The sequence below is a fragment of the Zosterops lateralis genome (genome assembly GCF_965231275.1).
Source record: "Zosterops lateralis genome assembly, chromosome: 3".
In the NCBI taxonomy this organism is placed as follows: Eukaryota; Metazoa; Chordata; class Aves; order Passeriformes; family Zosteropidae; genus Zosterops; species Zosterops lateralis.
In genome coordinates this window covers 98,011,226-98,032,608 of record NC_139764.1, presented here as the reverse complement: position 1 = coordinate 98,032,608, position 21,383 = coordinate 98,011,226, and the positions used below count along the sequence as shown (strand labels likewise).

The following is a 21,383-nucleotide window of genomic DNA, read 5'->3' as shown; positions in this document are numbered from 1 at the left end:
GGTGACACATTTTTCTGAATGGCACTTTAGGTACTCAAATTGCAAAAAGTCTGTAATGTTGCATACAGATGATAAATCCTCCTATGTTGTTCAACTGATCAATTGCTTTTTTTTGGTCAGTGGTTATATGACATTATTTAATAGAGGACAGCTAAGTCCATATAAATAATAATTTAAAAACTAGAAAGAGATTGTGTACTTGCTGTCTCAAGTCCACTGGGCCAATGATGAAATTTAATAATACTACCATTCCTTACCATTCTCCATTGCTCTTAAAACCAGTCCTAAACGTTTTACTATCAATAATCATGACAAATATAATATGATATTCCTATTTTTTCAGTGCATGGGCATGAGCACTTGCATGAGCTTCAATGATGATAATATTTGGCTTAAAAATTATTTTAACAAATTTTGAATTGTTTCTAGTCATATCAAATTCAATGCCAGAAGATAAACAAAATGGTTTCAGGAATACTTTTGATGCTGTGCTTAATGCATTCATAGTAATAGGAAACCAAAGTTGTTATCTTTTGTATGCATGTGCCATGGAACTGAGAAATATCTTAAGACAATGAAATACGATGTCTTTTTTAGTTTTTGACTAATACAGTCCCAAAAAAGTTGGTAGAAGTTCTCTTTTGAGCAGAGATAGCAGGATAGCACTGCATTTCTCTTCCTTTGTAATGATTTCTGTATAGGCGCACACACATCATATCACTGGTTTTAATTGTCTCTGTTGTCTGTCAGGGCAAGTTAAGCTTCAGATCCCGTTTTCCATTCCAGGTGCTGTCATGGTGCCTCATGGGTGCTGTGGCTGCTCAGCCCCTGGCACTGGGACTTAGACACAGGAACAGTGTAAGGGCTGGTGCCAGGGATGTCGGGTGCTGTGGGCTCAGGGGAATGACCCCCAGGATTGCAGCTGTGCTGTGGGACTGAGCACAGGTTGGATTGCAGATGTACAGTAATGCTCAAGGGCTGGCTGTGCTGTCAGAGCATCATGTCTCGTGGTTCACAAGAGAATTGTATGCAGTCTTCAGGCCTTTCATGTCTCGTGTTTTATCCCAAGACCCATCTCCTTTTGAAAAAGCATTTAAAATGTTCTAATATGTATGTGGGTAGGACTTTGTTCCTAGTAAGAGAAAATTTTTTCAGACCTTGCATGCAAACTTTTGGAAAGGGAGCACACTGTTACAAAAACTTGGAGCACGAGAAAAGTGAATATGTTCTGTAAATTATGCATTTGCTCAAACGAGGGAAATAATAACATCATGAAAACAGTCTCCAAGCTTTATTGTTGAAGATGAAGACTTTAATGAGAATATGTACAGACAGTTACTGTCATAAAATCAAAGCTCTTTCTTCCACGAGAACCGTAACTTTGCCAGAAATGTAGAGATCCTATATCTATATTAATGGTGGAAAAGACTAATGGTAGGAAATGCTCTTAATTACTTGCCTGTAAGAATATGAGTCACTGGCCAAAAAAAAGTATAAATTCTCTCTGTTATAACTTTTGCTGTTACATAGAACTACTGCTGAGTTGGTGCTTTATCTTAAAAATTAGTTTTTTTGGAGGGGACTCCCCAAGCTTTCTAGCTTGCATTGAATCTTGCATTAAATTCCCTTTGTGTGCATCTTCTCCTCCTTAGTGGTTCTTTTAAATTCCAAGATGCTGTATGCTGCCCTTGGCAGAAATGTGTATCTCACAGTGGAACTTCCCATGCTGGTGGGTTTTGAGAAAAGCCAGTGCATGGTCCTTGTGACTTGACTGACATGGGATCAATTGTGGCATTGGGATACATATTTATGAAAATTATTCAGGTGGTACTGAAATGTTGGAGGTGTTTTTGTTTTACAGATCTGGTTTCAGTACATTGTAAGGGGAAGAGGCTCTTTTTAGTATTCAAGGAGGGATGACAGATTGGAAGTTATGTTTGGGATGGGCTCTTGTTGCTACTGAAAATAACTGTGGAGTCTCCAGGGAGTCTATTCAACTCTGCCATATCTGTGTTAAAAGGAAAACACGTCAATTGTACTGAAGAACTTGGATAAGCTTCACAAAAGCACTTCAGTGTGACTTAGTTTTTTATCAACTTTAAAGAGTGATGAACCTTTTTCAGACAGGACAGGGATATGAAAAGTAAATAAACTATTTCTGTATCAAGAATGAAGGAAAAAAAAGTGGCTTTACAGGAGCATGGAAAAATATACTGTAAATAGAAGTTTTACTGCATGTAATATCTGCAGTGCCGGCTTTGCTGACCCGCTTTCCACTCGCCTGCTCTATGGGCTGCAAAGTGGCTGTAAAAGTCTGCTCAGAGTGACCATGTTTCAGTCTTTGCATGGATGTAAATACCCATTATATGAGTCAGCAAAGACTCAGACCCAGATTATATACAAATACTCTGTAGACTTCCTTCCAGACACAGGGAGTTTCCCTGCTCAAGTCAAAGGATCCTCAGCCCACTAAGCAGCTGTTCCACTTAATTTTCCATACTTTTCTTGGACAAAATATATTGCCCTGCATCAGAAAGTGCACTTCTAAGATAAACTCATGAAAATTATTTTAAAGATGCTTTATTTGCACTTGACAGAAAAACTCTCTATTGGAAGACATTGTGTCACAAAATGGGAGCTGTGGTTTAGACTTGGTCATGTTGCTCTTAACTTTTCCCCACACGACTGCATTGTAGCTTAAATTGATCAGGACAAGCAAACTGAAGCTGTTAGTTCATTTAATTGTTAGTTCTGTGTCTGTGCAGTAAGTCAGTCAATGATTCTTCCGAAATGACTGCTGCTACATCACATAGCTGCTCACGTGGCCATTGGATGTGTATTGATGGGGCTAATGGAGCCACTGAGCCAAGTGACATCTAGCAATGTCACAGCTCTCTAGATATTGGCCATGATGGTGATTCGTTCTGCACAGCATCCTGAAAGCCCAGGCAGCATCAGAATCCAATGTCCTGGTTTGGGTGATAATAGCCACAAGGCTGAGGAGCCTATGTGAAACTTGAAAGAAGACAGTAAATAGCAAAACCAATGGTGTTGATGGTGGTGCAGGATGCACACACTATCTTTGCAGTAATTTAGACACAGCATCACTTTGGATACCCTAAACTGTGAATTTAATAGTGATTTTTAAAATATTGAGCTTAACAATAATATTTTAATTAAAAAGAACTTTACGATGAACTGTGCTGGCCATTCTGAACCAAGCGAACATAGATGATGAATTTCTTATGAAACAGGTCAGAGGGGAGTTTTGATGAATGTTAGAAAGATCACCAGCAATCTTAGAAGTTAGTCTAGTGAAAATCTAATTTGCCCTGAGTGCAGCAATGGCTGTTATTCATCTGAAAACATCTTGTAGAAAACAGCTGTTAGGTCACTAGCTCACCTCACCCTGAAGATAGGATTTCTCTTAACTGTATTCTCTTTTGAGATGTTTTAATGTTATTTTGAAAGCTAGTATCAATTTAACTCTATTTTCCCTCTTTTGAATTTCTAGTGCTGATGTTAGTAATCTCTGACTCTTGGATGTTTTGTAGCATTTGTAGACTCACCACTTCTGATCACCGACTACCTCAGCTATATCTGAAGTATTGATACAGAGATGAAAACCTGTGTATTCCACTAGTAACCCTTCTCTGCCTCCTTTACATCTAAAGAAAATTATCTTTTTTCAATAGCTTCTTTTTCTTCCAAGATTGCTCTCTTTGCCAATCACTTCCCTTAAAAATGTTTTTGAGATTTATCTGGGGGATGATAATGATCATCTTCACCAAAGATTAAGAAAGCAGAACAACCTGTAGCATCAGAGAATTGTTCCTCACATGTACAGTTGGATAAGATGGGATTCATGGAATATCTCAGAATAACTAATTTTTTCAGAAGAAAGGTATTCAATTGTTATTTACATTGGTAATCATTCCATCATTCTAAGAATTCTTCTAGAAAACAGGATTCTGTGTATAAACTGAAAACTTCTTATTTCTAGGGGAGGAGGTCAGTGATGATATTTGGTGTTGTACAAATGAGCTGGGAAAATGATAAGTAATTTGCAACCACCTGGCACTGTATGAAGCAGCCAGAGAAACACTCCTGGGGTGTATTAGGGAGAAATTATACAACTGCATTTTTTTTATGCTGAGATCAACTATGGGGCCTTGACCCATAAGAAGAATTAGTTCGTTCTCAGAATGAAAAAGATAAAGATGTGTTCCATTGGGCAGCACCAGAGGAGCACTTAGCTAATGAAGGTGCTCTAAGCCCATGGAAATTTTGTGAGTTAGTCTTGTTTCCCTGCTGCTTACTGTGCTGAAGCAAGACCATTATAGGACCAGTGCAGTGTATCCATGGGAACGTAGAACTCAACTTTAGGAAGCTTCTTAAGAGCTTCTTAAGAAACGGTTTTGTTTTCCTTTTTTTTTTTTCTTTTTAAGTAATTTTGTAACTAGTATTTGCAGAACTTAACAAATGGTCTAAAAATGCTACTTTATTAATGTACTAGGGAACAATAGGTATGTAATGGTATTTAAACAGAATGTTACATCTGGCTCACCCAAATCAGGACTATTTTGTAAGAATAAGGTTTGATAATATGAATAAGTATTTTCAGGATCAGATTACACTCTATATCGGAAATTTCTCACAGTTAATGATTCTTCCAGTTAGTCATTGCCAGGAAAGCCCTCTTTATTGATTATTATTGTATATTAATGGATCTATTAGATATTTATTTGGCAAGTTTCTTGGCTAAATTTTCTTTATTGATTTCTCCCAGGGGTAAATGAGCTGCAGAAGTGGAAATAGGCAGTCCTCTTCTGCTAGATCTGGACATTTAAATGTATTTTCAAAAGATCAGCTCTATTACAGGAGCAGTTGGAACAGGCATTTGGATTCCAATAATGTAGTGGATTTCAAGACTTTTTATTATATAAGGATTAACTCAGAAAACAGATGGATGGACTATGTCAAGAATCCTAGGATGTAGGGAGTCATAGGAGGGAAAAATTACAGCAAAATTCTAGATACTTGTCTTCAGAAATGTCTGTGAAGAAGTCAAAACTATGGGTTCAAATCAAACTGCATGTTTTCAGTTACTGCTGTTGTGTGTGCAAATGGAAGTTTAGGAAACATAACTTTAGTAATTTCCTTTAAATTGATTGTGCCACTATCTGAGAGGTGATTGGATGAATTTATGAGTGTTCTAGAGTTGGCTTGTAATTGCTGCTTCACATTATAAACAAAGCCATGAAATGAAACACAGCTACATTCACTGAAATGAGGTTCATTAATTGAAGATGTTGGGGCACATTTAATGCCCTTTTGCTTTGTGTAAAGATGGGAATAAATTTTTCACTTTTGCTAATATATAATAAATAATATTTAATAAATCAAACTTCAAAGTTAAGTCAAATGATTACTTTGATGGAGGAGCAGGTTTTATGCGTTCAACCAAACTCTCTTTTATTAACATAGACATTTTTAATGGCAGGTTTATTTTTGATAGCACCTTGTATAAAGACATTGCCTTCAGGAAGAAACATTGGAATTTTAGGATTGTTTGAAACAAATGTATATGGATGCGTTATATGTGATGGCTATGCAGCCTCACATGCAGTTGGATCAAATGTACTTGCAATAATAATGGACCAAACTTGCAATAAAATTCTCTAATATTTCAGTGGACAAGATTTTATGTGAAGCTACTTCAGAATGAAGTTCATGATCCTGGATATATGTATGAAGATGCTTCACAAAAGAAATCATAGTAGAGGACTTCTTAGAATGTATGGAATTACATGCACAAGACTACACAGCAAGATGTAATGTAACCTTATTCATGTATACCAGGATCTGCATGATTAATTTTTACTGCAGTTAAATCTGATAGTAAAACTAACCTGCGGATCAAACAATAATTGCAATGAGGGGGGAAGTTCATGCAGTGTTTTTGCTACCTTGTCCTGCAATAAGATAAAATATCAAATGGACAATATTTGCAGAGTGACTGTCACTTCTCATCAGTCTACCATATTTTGATTATAAACCTAAGAAATTTAAACTTGAGGTAACAAATTTTGGCATAAAAAACTTGATGTTTACTTCTCAGTAATTGATCCACAATAAAGTATAATTTTGAACTGCTAGAGAAATAAAGCAGTTACTCAGAATGTGTAAATTTGCTAACTTCTGTTTTGGAAGCACTTGTCAGAATCACTGTTTTTTACACAATCAGTAGCTACATAAAGGCAAAACAGATTCTAAAAATTAGGCTAGTTATTAACTAGCAAGAATTGTTACACTTGATTATCTTTATGCCCACACTATGAACTTCAGTATCCTACTTTTCATACAAGGATTTTATATGAATTTTTCAGACAATGGGTGCAATAATTCAAGAATTGCTGCCTTCATTTGAAAGTTAATTTGGATGAAAGTAAGGTTTGCATTTAAAGCACAAAAGCTCTTCCTGCATAAGTGAATGTGTGGACAGTTCTAATTCAGGAATCAAAATGTCTTCTGGTTTCACTTAACCTACTTTTAATAGTAGTGTTTAGCTTAATCCTTCATTAAACTAGAACAAGTCTGCATACCAGTCCCCCTTTAAATTATGTTGGAAAGGGACTAGATTTTCTGAATAACTGCTATTAATTTTAGAAATATTTTTGCAGCAATTTAGGTCTAAGTTTGATTTCAGCATGCATTGATATGTACTGCAGCCTTTCAAATCTCAAGTCTAAATTTTTCAACTCATCAAATAACAGGCTGCAATTTAAATGCTCAGAAGACTGGGCTCCAAAACAGAACTGAAGTTCTACTGAGTATTTGTGACAGAAGTGTAACTTAGATTTGTTGCTTTTGCCAATCTCGAGATACAATTGGTTCTCTGTTGGTTATAGGTATAGTAATAGCAGTATTTAACCAAAAAAGAGGCAGTGATCATAGTCATTAATTGAACAAATTGAACCATTGATTGTTTTGATACAGAGGAAATAAAGGCATGTGCATAAATTCCATCAATCTCACTTACATGGTGCTATGATTTAGGAATAATTCCTTGTGTCAAGACTTAAGGGTGTCAGCTCTAAGAAGCAAGTCTTGCTATCTCCAAGTGTCTGAACTGTGCTTAACCAACTAGAACTGTTATATGGTTGAGAGCTTTAAACATAATTGCAAAATATTATATAAGTATCTTTTTGGCATTTCAGTAGATTCTGAGAATTAAAAACAAAATCTTTGCACTTAGTGTTTGAGGAACTCAAGTAATTATTTTTTCATCATTTATTTATTTTTAAATGATCATTTAGGCTCCTTATGCAGTTTTTAGAAAGGCTGATGTGCATACCTGGGCTACTCTGAAGGTCAAATACTCTGCATATTGAACATTTCAAGCTGCTGTCCTGCTTAAGTTCCAAATCATTGGCTTAGCAAATGGGAGCCTAAATATAAGCAAAGTCAATAGGTAGGAAAAAAAATTCCACTGCCTAGTATATCTAGTGATAGAAAAAGCTACAGAATGCAAACATAAATTTTTAATTCAACATTCTTTAATTAAAAACAAAACAAAACAAAACAACCCACACCACCTTCACTCCCTTCCCCCCTGACAAGCTTGCAAAAACTAGGTCTGAATTCCCAGTGGGAATAATGAGCAACAGCAAGAGTGAATGCTGGGAGAGTAGAATGCAATTGTATTAGTCTCCATCACAATGGGAGGTAAACCCAAATCATTTATAAAACGTAAATGCTGGCAGAACACAGGGAGCTCGGAGCACCACACTGCAGGTGTGATTTATGAGGCTGGGGACTGGCTATAAATCAAACCCTTTTGTTTTAAATAGTACTGCTTCAACGCAGGAGATCAGTTTACATGTAGAGGAAATGATGAAAAAAATGCAGTACATTGCATCCCAAGAATATTAGAGAATCAGCTTTACAATGTGACTATCAGAACCGCGCTCAGACAATGGGTATCTGATGCGTAATTTAATGAACGCTCCCACTGCTGAACAGAGTGCCCTAATCTAGCAACTCAGGTTTGTTTCAAATGTATTAATCATGGGATCTATTTTTGAGACCAGCTGTTAAAATCGTTGCACTTAGGATCACAAATACATTGGCTGTTCCTGTTAACTAGCTAGAGGTGTCCTTTCATGCCACCAAAAGCCCTGCCTGTTTCTATGTTATTTGTATTTTTCCTTAATTCTAAAGGTTGATGGGTCTCATTATTTAGTGGCCTTGTCCTATGGAAATGGGTGAATAAAGCAATTAATTCCTAAGGATTCAAATAGAGAGTAGGCATCCTGCGAAGTTCTGCTCAATTACAGGAAAATGCACGTCTGGCAAGGAAAAATACTTTTCTCCCTCTGTTGGTTATATAGTTATCAAATGGAAGAGATTTTAAAGGTAATGAAAAAAATGATTTCTTCTGCTCTGCTCCCTGGATCTTCCAGAGTTTATCTTGGCTGCATATTTTGCATTCATTTTACATGCATGCCACTAGAGCCTATGCTATATGCATAAAACCACACTTTATGTATCATGCAATGTGGGCCAGAGAAGCACTTAAAAAAAGCTGAGACAACAAAAGGCCTACATAAACGTAGGTACAGTGGTTATATAAGTTTTCAAAGAAATTTATAGTACAAAAGCTGCATGTGCTTCACTTGTGCATATCCTGACCATTTGATGTGATGGCCTTATCATGGAATTGTTGAATGGCCTGGGTTGGAAGGGACCTTAAAGATCATTCAGTTCCAACCTGCCTGCCATGGGCAGGGACACCTTTTAATAGACTAGGTTGCTCAGAGTCCTGTCCAACCTGACTTGAAATGCTTCAGGAATGAGACATCCACAACTTCCCTAGGCAACAAGTTACAGTACCTCCACCTCTCTCACAGTAAAGAATCCCTTCCTCAATCTAATCTAAACCTACTTTTTAAAATCAGTTTGAAGGCATTCCCTCTTGTTCTGCCACCATATGTCCTTGTAAAAAGTCCCTCTCCATCTTGTACTCTCTTCTGTTACTGTGATGTCACAATTAGGTCATCCCTCACCCTTGTTTTTTCCAGGCAGTACAAACCCGTTTCTTAAAACCTTTCCTCATAGAAGAGTTGTTCTATCTCTCTAGTCATCTTGGTGGCCCTTCTCTGGACTAGTTCCAACAGGTCCATGTCCTTCCTGTGCTGGGGACCCCAGAGCTGATGCAGCCCTGCAGGTGGGGTCTCACCAGAGCAGGGCAGAGGGGCAGAATCCCCTCCCTTATCTCTGCCCACGCTGCTTTGGATGCAGCCCAGAACAGGTTTGGCTTTCTGGGGTGTGAGGGCACATGGCTGGGTCATGTCCAGCCTCTCACCCACCAGCACCCCAAGTCCTTGGCAGGACTGCTGTGGATCTGTTTGCCCTAGATTCATACTGGGGGTTGCCCTGACCCAGGTGCAGCACCTTGTACTTGGTGATGTTAAACCTCATGAGATTCACTAACGATTTAGCCATGTGAATGTAAGAAGTTAGCAGAGTGCCTTTATGTAAGGAAGGAGTAAAGAGACATCCTGCATTGAAATGCTTTATTATTTTCCAAGAGTCCAAACTGCACACGCTATGGAAACAACATATGTACAATTTTCGAGAATTTTTAGAGGTCCTCATGTTGATAAAGGCAATATCAGCTATTGCTGGAGGCATTAATATCAATTGCTTGAGAGAGGAAAGTATAATTTTTCTGAAATAATTGATTTTTTTTCTCCTTATTATTATAAAAACACATCTAGTGTCACAAATTTATGAGGCACTCTATAAATGTAAAAACATACTCCCTGCTCAGACTCCCTTAGAGTCTAAATTAGGCCAATATGTGAAAAAAGATATTCTGATGATGAACAGAGAAAAGAAAAAAGTGACTAAAATTGATTTTACGAATTTCTTTCCAGCTGATAATGGGCCAGACTTTTAAAGGTATTTGGCCTTCTGTTTTCTGAAGATTAAAGTGCTTAAGTGTCTCTAAAAATACAGTCATTTTACATGTAAAATCTAATGCACCACAAGAAGCACATTATGTGGGGAATGAGCAAAAGTGGCTTTTTTTAAAATGAATCTTACATTGTCCTGGGCACTAGAGTCAATCTGGATACATAGCCTTGAAAGGGGCCTGCCACAGTTACGTAGTTCTCTCAGGTTGCAATGCCATCTGTAATCTTTACAAAAATTTGCTTTGTGACTGGATTCCTGAAAACTCTTTCCTTTATATGTATATATATATATATTTTTTTTTTTTTTTTTTTTGTGAGACAAACACTCTGTGTCCTTTCTTTGTCTACTGTGCCCTGTGAGAGAAATAGTTCTGTGGGTCAGAAGTAGTGTTTTAAAACCCATTTGTGCAAACGTTTCTTCCTTTCAGACAAGTAACTCACTCAAGGGACCTTGTTGCAACACTCAGGAAAATATATAATTAAAGCTGGTTTAAACACTGAGTTTCTTTACCATTATAAAGGTTAAATACATGAAAAAGCAAAAGAACATTTATATAGCAGGAGTGATAATGAAGGGTTTACATCTGCAGCCTCCATGGATAGGGGAGGTTGTGGCTTTTCTTATGTAGAATCATCAGGAATAGATGGTAATTACCAAGTTCAAAGTCTATTGTCTCCTCTAAAAAGCCAACTTGTTTTTTTGGGGTTGTTTCAGAATGACGTTATGTTTGATTATTCCTTTTATAGGACTTTTTGATATGCATTGAATTCTGACCAGGGATGGAAAATAATTTTTGTGAACATATTAACAGAATGATGTATAATAGATCTAGCAAAGGTTGAAGGCTGATAATGGTGACTGATGTAGTTCCACAGAGAAAAGAAATCTGAACACTGGTCTCTGAGGAGGCCAGGGGAGGAGTGAGGTAATAAGAGGTTTCACTGCCCAGTTGGGGTTGACAGAAGGCAAGATGATTTTGCTCCTCAAATTGTGCTCAGAGGATGGGAGGTGGTGTGTATTTTACATACATGTGGTAGGTGATAGGAGAGACTTGTTCAGTGATGTAGGAGGCATTGTGATATGTACAAAAGTCTCCTGCAAAGCTGATGAATACTTTTTCCTGTTGTGGGGGCTGACATGTTGAATGCCTCCTACAAATCTTGAGTCCAGCCTTGATGTGTTTTGCTCGCTACATAATCTCATTAAGCTGATGGGTATGGCACTGAGGTAAAAATCACAGGAGAACTTTTTGTGTTCTGTAGCTGAGAAAGGGAATGTTCTGGACATTTAAAATTTATTCAGATCTTGTGGTTATAATTTTTGGTAGTTGTTGGCTTGTGCAACCTATTTCAAAATGTCTGCTGCAATGGCTGCAAGCACAGAATGTTCCAGGGGAGCTTACATAGATACACCTGCTGTCTGTGGGCAGGGTGTGTAGTATGAAGAGGGCGATTCATGACCTTTGCTTCTCAAACCATACCCTTCCACATAGGAAGCACAAGTAGGTCAGGTACTGAAGGGAGCCAGGAAATGTACATGCATATGTGATGTGAATCTGATAGCCTGTCTAGTAACAGGAGTGGCCACAGATGTGCATCCCAGTTTGGCAGATGTGTTTATACATTTTCTGAGGTGCTGCAGATATGAAGTGTGTATCAGAGCTTACAATCTGACCTTAAAAAGTAGATGTCTTTATAGATTGTATTCAAGTTCCTTGTGATACAAATTAGTTTTCCAACTTCATCAGCATTTGTGACTTGATTCAACAGAGCACTAAAGATGTACTTGTGGCAATCACCATTCAGCAAAATTTTAAACTTTAAATACATGCTGTGGGAACAAAGCTTAAAATTAAATATGGGTTTACATGCATTGCAAAACTGGGTTTTGACTCTGAGCCTCTGAATGGGAAAATTAGTCATGAAAGTTTGGTTCATAGTGTGAGATTTCTCCTTTCTTACTCATGAAGGAACTGGCATAAGAGGTGTTGCTGGAAACCACAGCTACCAGTGAACAGTTAGCAGGATGTTTAAGCATCCCTTTTGAAATAAAAGCTAAACATGTGAGTAGGTATAAATTAAGCAGAAACAGGGGTTTTTTAACATTTGGATATTAAAAGTAAATTTTTTTAAAGACTGACATTTCAGTTTCAAAATTAAGTGAAAAATTTGTAATTCAGAAAGTGTGCTGTCATTTGCAGCCCTCAGGGTCCATATGCCTGCAGACAGACGCTCCTTTTTTAAACTCATTTTTCTAAGATCCTGGGTTTGTAAAAATATAAAATAAATGAACAAATAAAGACACATGTGTTTTGATATGCTTATTGCTGTAGGATGCAATAATGACATGGAATCAGACTAAAGGGATCAGAAGTATCAGAGATAAAGTCTTTCTTTTATTCCTTGTTAGAAATACAAACCTGAATCAGCACTTTGGAGGGTGTCCTTTTGTTGGACCCTAATGCAAGTTAGAAATGCCATCTTCAGCTCTGCTGCTAGTGGAGTTCTGCAAAGTCTGCTCCAGAAAATTGTTTGCAGGCTGAACACAGGACCTCATTTCACTTCAATGTGCCATAGGCAGCAGCAGTATCTTGCTACCATCTCTGATACCTGCAGACCAGAGTCATCACTAGCTCCTAGCCAGGAGCAAACTGGAGAACCTGGTCATCCTTGTCTGCTCTCAGAAACCTGCACTGTGAAGAATGTCACAGAATTGGTAACTTACTGCAGCGACTCACATGCTCCATCCTGACATCTGCATATGGCTCCTGAATTTTTAAGCATTTGTACACTTGTCTTTAGCATTGGTATGTAAGGTGTTCTCTTACAAAAGAAGTTCATCAGTTGAACAGTGCTCTTTTACAGTACTGTAGTAATTAGTGCTCCATATAAGAGCACTTTCTGGCCTGGTGCCTATCTTCAGATTTGCCAGAGAACATCACTGTGCAGCAATGGGATGATTCTTTCTAATTCTGTCTTTAATGTACCTCTGATAAATTATTATCATAGTTCAGTCCATATAAAGTTTAAAGCAGGCTGTCTGGTGAGAGGTATGGAGAATCCCACTGGACAGCCCATCTCAAGTCTTATATGTTGCTGGAAATAGGGTTTCAGAGTAGGAGTCTGAATTTGTTCATAATTACGTATATACATTTTTAGTTTAATACATATGAAGAGTATAAGGCAAGGTATGCAAACTATTGCTTCCAGGGGAAGTGCTTAGAAAAAGTTTGAGAACACCTGTTATAATTATTGTGTATGGCATTTTAATTTCTAATTAAACTCTCAGCTAGAGAATACCTTCCACATATCTGTTCTGCTGGTCACCTTCATACTATGGGAAAGAGTGTGTTTTGCTATTTTTATATGATTTGTTTAAAAAGTCTTTGTAAAATTTATTTTCTCTCTCTTCAGTCCAACCCTGGTAAGAATTTCTTTTTTAAAACTCATAAATTAGAGAAGCTTCCTATTAATTTCTCAGTCATATCCCATGTTAATAATACTAGACATTTTTCCTTATGTACTGTGTAATTGGAGATTGATCCAGTTTAGTTCTAATCATCAGAAGAAGCAGAAATCCCTCAATTTTCCAGAGCCAGGTCCACAACTTCATAGACTCTGTATACTCCAGTCACAGTTTCTATCTGTGCAAAATTTGGAATAAATGTATTGAATTCAACAAAGCTGTTTTAGTTTAACATAATTTAATAATAGACTGTCCTCAAACTTCATCATACTAGCACTCATTAGACGTTCTGGTTTTGTTCATACTAGGATTCATCTAGAAATTTATTTCCTTCTGTTCACTCATCTAATTTATTGCAGGAGAACTCCATGTTCATTTGCCCATTATACAGTTTTGTGGGGTGAGAAAGAAACAAGCCAAAAGAAATCAGCAGAAGTAGTTATCATGTTGGATGAGGCTCTGCTCACATTTATTTTTGGTATAAATGCAGAACAGCTCCACTTCTCCAAGAGGAATTTATTTGCATTTGGTGGGTGAGACTAACTCCAGGTTAATACTCTGAGCCCCAAAATTCACCCTTTCTGCCCCTATTTTCTACTCTGAGTTACAAAAGAGACTGCTTAAGATTACACAGCATATATTTTATGATTTCCATTACTTCTGCAGTTCTTCTTCTTTCATTGCTAGTTGTGTTCCACAAGTTGGGCAGCCAAATAATATGTCCTCCATGGCTGTTAAAATTGCATTATAAATAGGCTGGGAAGAAATATTGCTGAAACAAAGCAATTGGCACGATCCCTTTTCCTCTCCCCAATGGCAAACTGTTGGTGACCACAACAGAATTGATCTCTGTTATCTGGAGAGCGTGGCTATGCCGTTGTTTCTCTGTCTGGGTCTCTCATGAGGTTGCAGAGGACAGGAGCATTTTGGTCAGGATGCCACCATCAGTGTGCTGAACTCTGCAGAATGACAGTGGCAGAAGACAAGAGCCTTCTCCTCATGCATTGGTCTGTGCTGCGAACACAATGGAATTCTTGGTGCAGCCAAATTGAAAACTGCTGTACAGCTGGCTTGGTTAGGAATTTGCAGTGAGGAGTGTGCTAGCTGCTAAATCTGTAATCTGTGAATTGCATTCAGACTTGACATGACAGTAGATTAAGTGATCCAGTAGTAGTTTTGTTTTCCTTCTGTGTCACTTATTGTGTTCCTGTTTAGCTGCCCCACACAAAATATTCCCAACCCTATCTTCAGGGCCTTACAGATGTTGCCTACACTGCCAAGTCACCTTCCTATACTAGTTTAGCAGCTTCATATCTATTATCTGCCTACACCTTTATGCTTTCTCCTGTGTATTTTCTATCCCTGGTACAATTTTCCCCCAGAAAACCCTCCTGCTCTTGTGTGCCAGTAATCCTTTGCTCATCTACCATACCTTTTGTGCCTTCCTCACCTGTATCACTAGGACTTTGAGTAATCAAATAGTTTATTTTGGCTTGTTATGGGTGCTATATATTTATACATGTTGGGTGGGCTAAGATCAGTACTACTCTTGTAGCATTGTGCTTTTGAAGCTGTGTACAGGATACCTATAGACCATAATAAAAAACTCTGAATGTATTTTAATAACAACGATGTGAGGAGAGGGCCTGAGACCAGTACTTTGTGGCATGAGCTGTAGCTCTACTAATTACAGCAGTCCTTTGGAGCTAAACATGTAGATATTGTAGATAAAGTGTTTATGTATTTGTGGGATTCTGGGAGAAATATCTGTTTGGAAATTTTGAATAACAGTTTTGATTAAATTAGCATTGCAGAGACTTTTCCTTTGGAATGATGATTTATCAGTGGCTTAGAATGAATCAAATATGGATTTTATACAAATACAAAACTGTTATTTAAAATGTGTCACAGCATTGGTAGGGCACCTCTGAGCTGGTGTTAACTCAGCTTTCAGACTTATGGTGGATTCCCAACCTCCCTTTTGACTGGATGGTTTGAAACATGGGCTCTTCTTTTGGCTTCCCTGGCAGTTTTCCCATAAATAATCTGGCAGCCTGTTATGCTTTCACAGCTGTATTAGCCCCTTTGGCCTCCCCACCAAGCTCCTGACTAGTGTTAGCTCATCTTTGCTGACAATGTTGGTCTTACTGGAAAAGTCAGTTTACAATTTATTCTTTGGGCATGTGACAGCTGATAGTAAACAGACAAACACATTTTGCACTTTTTGCACAGCAGTAACTTTTTAAATGAACTAGCACAAGGAATAACACATGCACTCATGTACGTGTAAGGATATGTAAGTGTACATGCATGTTTGTGAACACACAAATGTGCATTTATGCACAAAGCTTTGTATGTGTATATTCCTAAAATGAAGAATATTTATGCTCCTTACTTTTTCTTTCCTCTGTTTCCCTACTGCTTTCAGGGGCTATGTCCAAGCCTTCCTGTGGTGCACAGCTCTTTATGGGCTTGGTGTCATTTGGTTCCTACTTCCTTATTTGGACTACTGCCCTCTCCATTTTTTTGTCTTGATTTCTTTTTTACTCAGCTTGCCCTTCCCAGCTCCTTAATCTGTGAGATTTTATCAAGGCAAAGTATGTGCTTCTGTAGGACTGTATCAATGCTTCATTTCATTCTTCTGCCTGTAGGAAAATTCCCAGGCTCTAGCTCTGGCAGCCAGTACAGACATTCTGCCTTTTCCTAGATTTGAGTCTTCTCAGTGTCCTGCCCTTGTGCCCAGACAATAACCCTTACAAGAGACTTTCTCAATGATAGATTTTTTTGGCCCCATTTCCCTGCTTATTAATACAAACTGAAATGAACCAAGGTATGGTGAAGACAGATGGACATAAAAGTACAAGTGATGCCCACACTGAAGCTAGGCTTTTGCACAGTGTGTAGACATGTCCTGAATGACTCCTTAGAGACAGATAGGAAGCTTTTGGAAAAACTGACCTAGGGGGACTAAAGGCCCAAAGTAAATTAGTAACTCAGAAAAAACCTCTGAGTTTTGAGTATTGAGCTCTCAAGTTACTAAAATCCCCAAAGTCTTAAACAATACAGCATAGGGATAGTTTTCATTTTCATGCAGTAAACAGCAGTTTCAGGAGTCACTTGGTTTCACATGAGCTGTATTTGACAGAATAACTCAAACTGAAACCAGAGTGGACTGTTTGTGTGTGCACTTGGGCTGAAACTGAAGAAGAGCTTTCCATGAATCGCTATAAGTGGAAACCACTGTGTTAACCTAGATGGGTGCCCTACTTCCCAGCTGGGGCACCTGTCTGCCTACTCCCTGTGAATTGGCAGGATAGGAGATGACCTTGAATAAAAGTCTTTGCCTCAGATAAAACACTGGGAAGGAACTATCCTTCAAGCACAAACCACATTTTGCTCCTCCCTGCTGTGGGATGGAAGACAGGGGAAGTATAAAGCATTCTGAGAGGAGATCTTCTTTCCTCTGCAAGGGGTACTTGGCATATCTTGTCCCCATCCTGCTGATGCAATTGGATTGTGCAGCCTTTGTGGGCAGCAAATTTCCATGAAAGCATTGGCTTGATGTCACTTGTGTCTTCTCTGCCTACATTTCTAGGGGCTCCCTGGGAAGTACCTTCTCAAGGATATTTCAGTCTCGTTACATTTTTTCACATCTTCATTTTTTTAGAAAAAGTAAAAAGGTTACAAATGGCTTCCCACACCAGCTGATTTCTTGTAGTCTGTAGCCATTCCTCAATGCATGGCCACTCTTGGATTGAAAAGTAAGCGTAGTTTAACAATGCACAAAAACTTCACCATGTTTATTGCTACAGCCCTAAGGAAAATTGTATCTGGTACTGCAAGTTTATGGCATAGCAAAGAATCTTTTTCTTAAAATTATGGCAAGGTTTGGTTTTTATATCACTTTCCAAAGTTGTAGAGTTACTAGACAACTAGATATATCTTTAATATTTTCCATTGTTGGATTGTATTTTTTTCTGATTGGGAATTTAGCTTTTTTTTCCATGAAAGTTGGGGAACTTCTAGATCTCCAAGTGATTCCACTGCTAATTTTCATCTGAGCAGAGTCCAATATGTGTCAGTTGTTCCGATTTGTTCTGGTTGTTGCCCACCAACATCAGTGCTGACTGAGTAAAACACAAAAAAGCTCAAAGACTGAAGACAGTGCTAGGATATGTGACTGCTTTATTGCTGCTTCTCTTGCCCCATCAAATCCTGTGAAATGTACTTGAAATCAGCTATCCACTGTTGTTGGTCAGGCTTCACTCAGGTTCTGTTGGAGAAATTGTTTAAAATTTGTATGTATTTCCATGCTACTGTTAGCAAAGCCACAAAGGGGAAAAAAAAAAAAGAACAGTAGTTTCTGCACAACTGGACCCCAGTCACTTCACTCTTTGTTGGATGCGCACTACCAGTATGTCTGTTTCTCTTGAACTGAGGAGCCCAGGACAGCAGATCAGATATTCTTCCTGATGCAGCCCAAGAAATTGTTCACCTTCCTTGATGCAAGGGTACATTGCGTGTATGTGTTCAATTTTGTGTCCTCAACAAGATTTTCTGCTAATCAACCTTCAGTCTGGTCAGCCCCTCACATGAGGTTATTCTTCCTCAGCTGCAGGACTCAGCATTTCTCTTTGTTTGAGCATCACAACTTTCTTGTTGGCCCATTTCCGAAGCCTGTTGGGATCCCTCTGGATGGCAGCCCAAATATCTGATTCATCAACCACTCTCATTTGTTGCAAACTTGCTGTGGGTGCATTGTGACCCCATCATACAGGTCCTTAGTGAAGAAATTAAACAGTACAGGTCCAGATATCAAACTATAATATTCCACTAACAGCTGGTCTCCAGCTGGACTTTGGGCTGCTGATCAGAGCCCTTTGATCTCAACAGTTCTGCCGGTTTTCCACCTCACTGTCCATTTAATCTAGTCTGTTCCTTGATCAGTTTGTCTATGAGGCTGTTACAGGAGATAGTATTAAAGGCCAGGCTAAAATCAAGAGAAAGCCTTGCTATGGTCAAGACTTTCAGGTCTGGTTCTGTCAGATGAAACCTTTTTTTTTTTTTCCTGAGTTATACCATTGTTGAGGTCTTCTGTCGTGGACAAGGTACTAAGCCTCTTCTGTGCCATGCTTTATGAAGCTGGGCATGAACTTACATAGAAAGAAGGAAGGAATGATCTTACGCAGAAAGTATTTTAATACTGTCAAGTATGATCAGTTTACATAACAAGATTCAAAAACAAGAGTTAGGCATGGGCTATTCATATTAAATATTTGAATATAAAAATAAAATAAAAAGTGTTTATAAAACCAGGGTGGTTTGTTAAAGCTTTTGAAATTTAGTGAACTCAGCATCCACAAATATTAAACATGTACAGTTTACCTTTAAGAGGAAAGGCTCTGCAGTGGGCATTTAGCTAGATTTGTACACCTACACACTGCAGATGGTTTAGTTTTATAAGAGATGAAACTGCATTTGGTGGAACTGATTAAATATAAAAACACCACCATCTGCCATTTATTCTAATATAAAATGGTTTGGGCAGATGCTGACATCTTTTGAGATGATTGATTCATCTCTGACAAGTGAAGATTCTCGGAGGGTTCCAGCTGCCCACTGCTCACACAATACCCGCTGACGGGAGCAGGCGCCAATCGCCGCGCTCTTGATTTGGATGTAGCAGGTGAACGAAGGGCACTTTAATAACCAGCAGCCTGGAATTCCTAACTACAGCCGTGGTGATTTTTTTTTCTTCCTTTTCACTCCCCCTTCTACACTTCTGGTGCACATTAAACTGGAAGATATTTTATGCATACAGTGTACTGTATTGGAGCACAGTGATAACTGGAAGAGTGTCAATTTCTGGCACAAATAGCTCTCTTTCGTTTTTTAGAGTAGAAAACCATCAGATATGCTCCACATATGCTATTCATTTTAAAATTATTTTTGCTAAGTGTCCATCAGGATTACATTTAAACTTCCTGGAATATTATTTATTGAGTATGACACCAAACGCTTTATAATAACTTAAATAACAGATGTCTATCTTGTTTTATTTGATAACATTGTCACACTTGCTACTGGGGTAGTTTTCTTAAGGTAGTTTGCTGTAGCATCATCTTTTTTATAGGTTTTGCTCAAACTTTTAGAACATGCACAATGAGTTATGGAATAATTAATAAAAAAATTCTCAGGACCAGACTGTGACATTCATACCCACACTGAATAGCTGCTTGCACCAGCAGTAACTCCAACTTGCAGACAGACTATTCCTTATGAAATAAGGTCCTGACCCAAAGCTAGATTTGTGGTAACTGCAGTGGACTTTTGGTCTATCTCCAAGTGGGAGAAAGTAAAGAATAATTAGATTGTCATGCAATAAAGAAGCAGATCCTAACACTGCAATTATATAAACTGCAGGAGTTCTTCAGAATAGCTCAAAATAGGATGCTCTTTTTGTACATGTTAAAGCATAATCTCTGACTCTGTCCCCCACTCAGAAATATCATGTTGAACAGCTTCTTCACTATAAAATATTAGTTAAAAAGGTCTGTTTATATGAAATGACATGAAAATGTGACAGTTTAGTGTTGTGCTGGCACAGGACTGTATGGCACATATATATGCATTTGGTCAGAGGGATACTGAGGGATTGTACATTCATGTGAATGTATCTGGAGTAATTCCAACAAAGTCTGGAATAAGCCTATTGTACAGGGAAGTAGTTGGTGTTACAATATGGGTAAAAAACACTCTGTGGGACATTTTTAAACTATTGAGAGAAGCTAAAAGCTATATAAAAAGTGTGGATTCTTATTATTGGTACAGAATCTGTTCTGCTCATCTGTTGCTGAAGGTAAAGCTATAGAGACTGTCATTTCCTTGTTTAAAAAGGTAAGGAGTAAAATTAAGTTAGGCAAATTCTTATCTGGCATAAGTTGGGGCTTGAAGTCAATGAAGCTAATCTTATTTTTTATTGGTAATACATCTAGGGCAGAGGATTCAGAATTGTTTTTTTTTTTACAGTTCATTCTATATTAACACCTCTTTTACTTACTTCATTCAGATATTCTCATTCACCTCAACCCCCTTTTTCTCCGTGTGCTTTTTCTGTAGGAAGAGGCAATACAACATTTTGCCTCAGAACAATCTTATTGGCTCTTCCTGGATACTGGTTTGTAGGAAGCACTGATGCTCCCTGCTGTGAGGGGAGAACTCTCCCATCAAAGAGAGTGACCGTGCTATTTCATCTAATGGTCTGGGAAGCTGGGTGCTTGGAGTTGCCTCTGTGGTTGGGTTTACTGCTGGGAAAGAGCAATATTTATGTTAAACTCATAAAGCAACACCTTAATTTGAATGTTCCAAAGGTTTGTTTTTAAACAATGAAAGAGAATCTGGAAAAAAAAGTGTGTTTGGAAAGTCAAAATGAAAATAAGAATACTAATGAATAATGAATATAGAATTACTTAATATATAGAATGTATAGCTGACTTCAGGGAAAAGATTTTTTTCCCCCTGTTTGGCTCCTGTTTCTTCTAATATAGAAACATTGTACAAACCTAAAGTGGCTAATCCAATAAACCTTTATAATGCAAATGATCTGACTGTTCTATAGTGTCTTTCTTCCAAAAGGGTCCCAAAGTGCTATACAAATTACATATGGCCACATGAATCAGTTCCCACACCACTGAATTACAGGCAGTTCTGGGGAGCAGGACATCTTCCTACCAGTACACAGAGGCATCACTCCATATTTTGTAGCAGCAAGCAGAAAATACAAAGGAGGCAAAACAACAAAATAGGAAAAGATGAAGCAGATACTGAAATTAAAATTCAAAGAGGACTGAGGAAAAGGATAAAACCAACTTCACATTTTTCTTTGATTCTGTCTTCAGAGCTTGTGATGCATATTGTTAATGATAACTATAGCTGAC

General features: G+C 38.0%; 1 long non-coding RNA gene across 1 annotated transcript in view; it reads left to right on the top strand.

Annotated features, from left to right (window-relative positions):
* Positions 1-20,909, top strand: part of LOC310906681 — a 169,312-nt gene extending 148,403 nt beyond the window's left edge. Inside the window, exon 4 of the long non-coding RNA XR_014589465.1 lies at positions 20,566-20,909. This is a non-coding gene — a long non-coding RNA (uncharacterized lncRNA). The remainder of the gene's footprint in view (positions 1-20,565) is intronic.
* Positions 20,910-21,383: the final 474 nt, after the last annotated feature.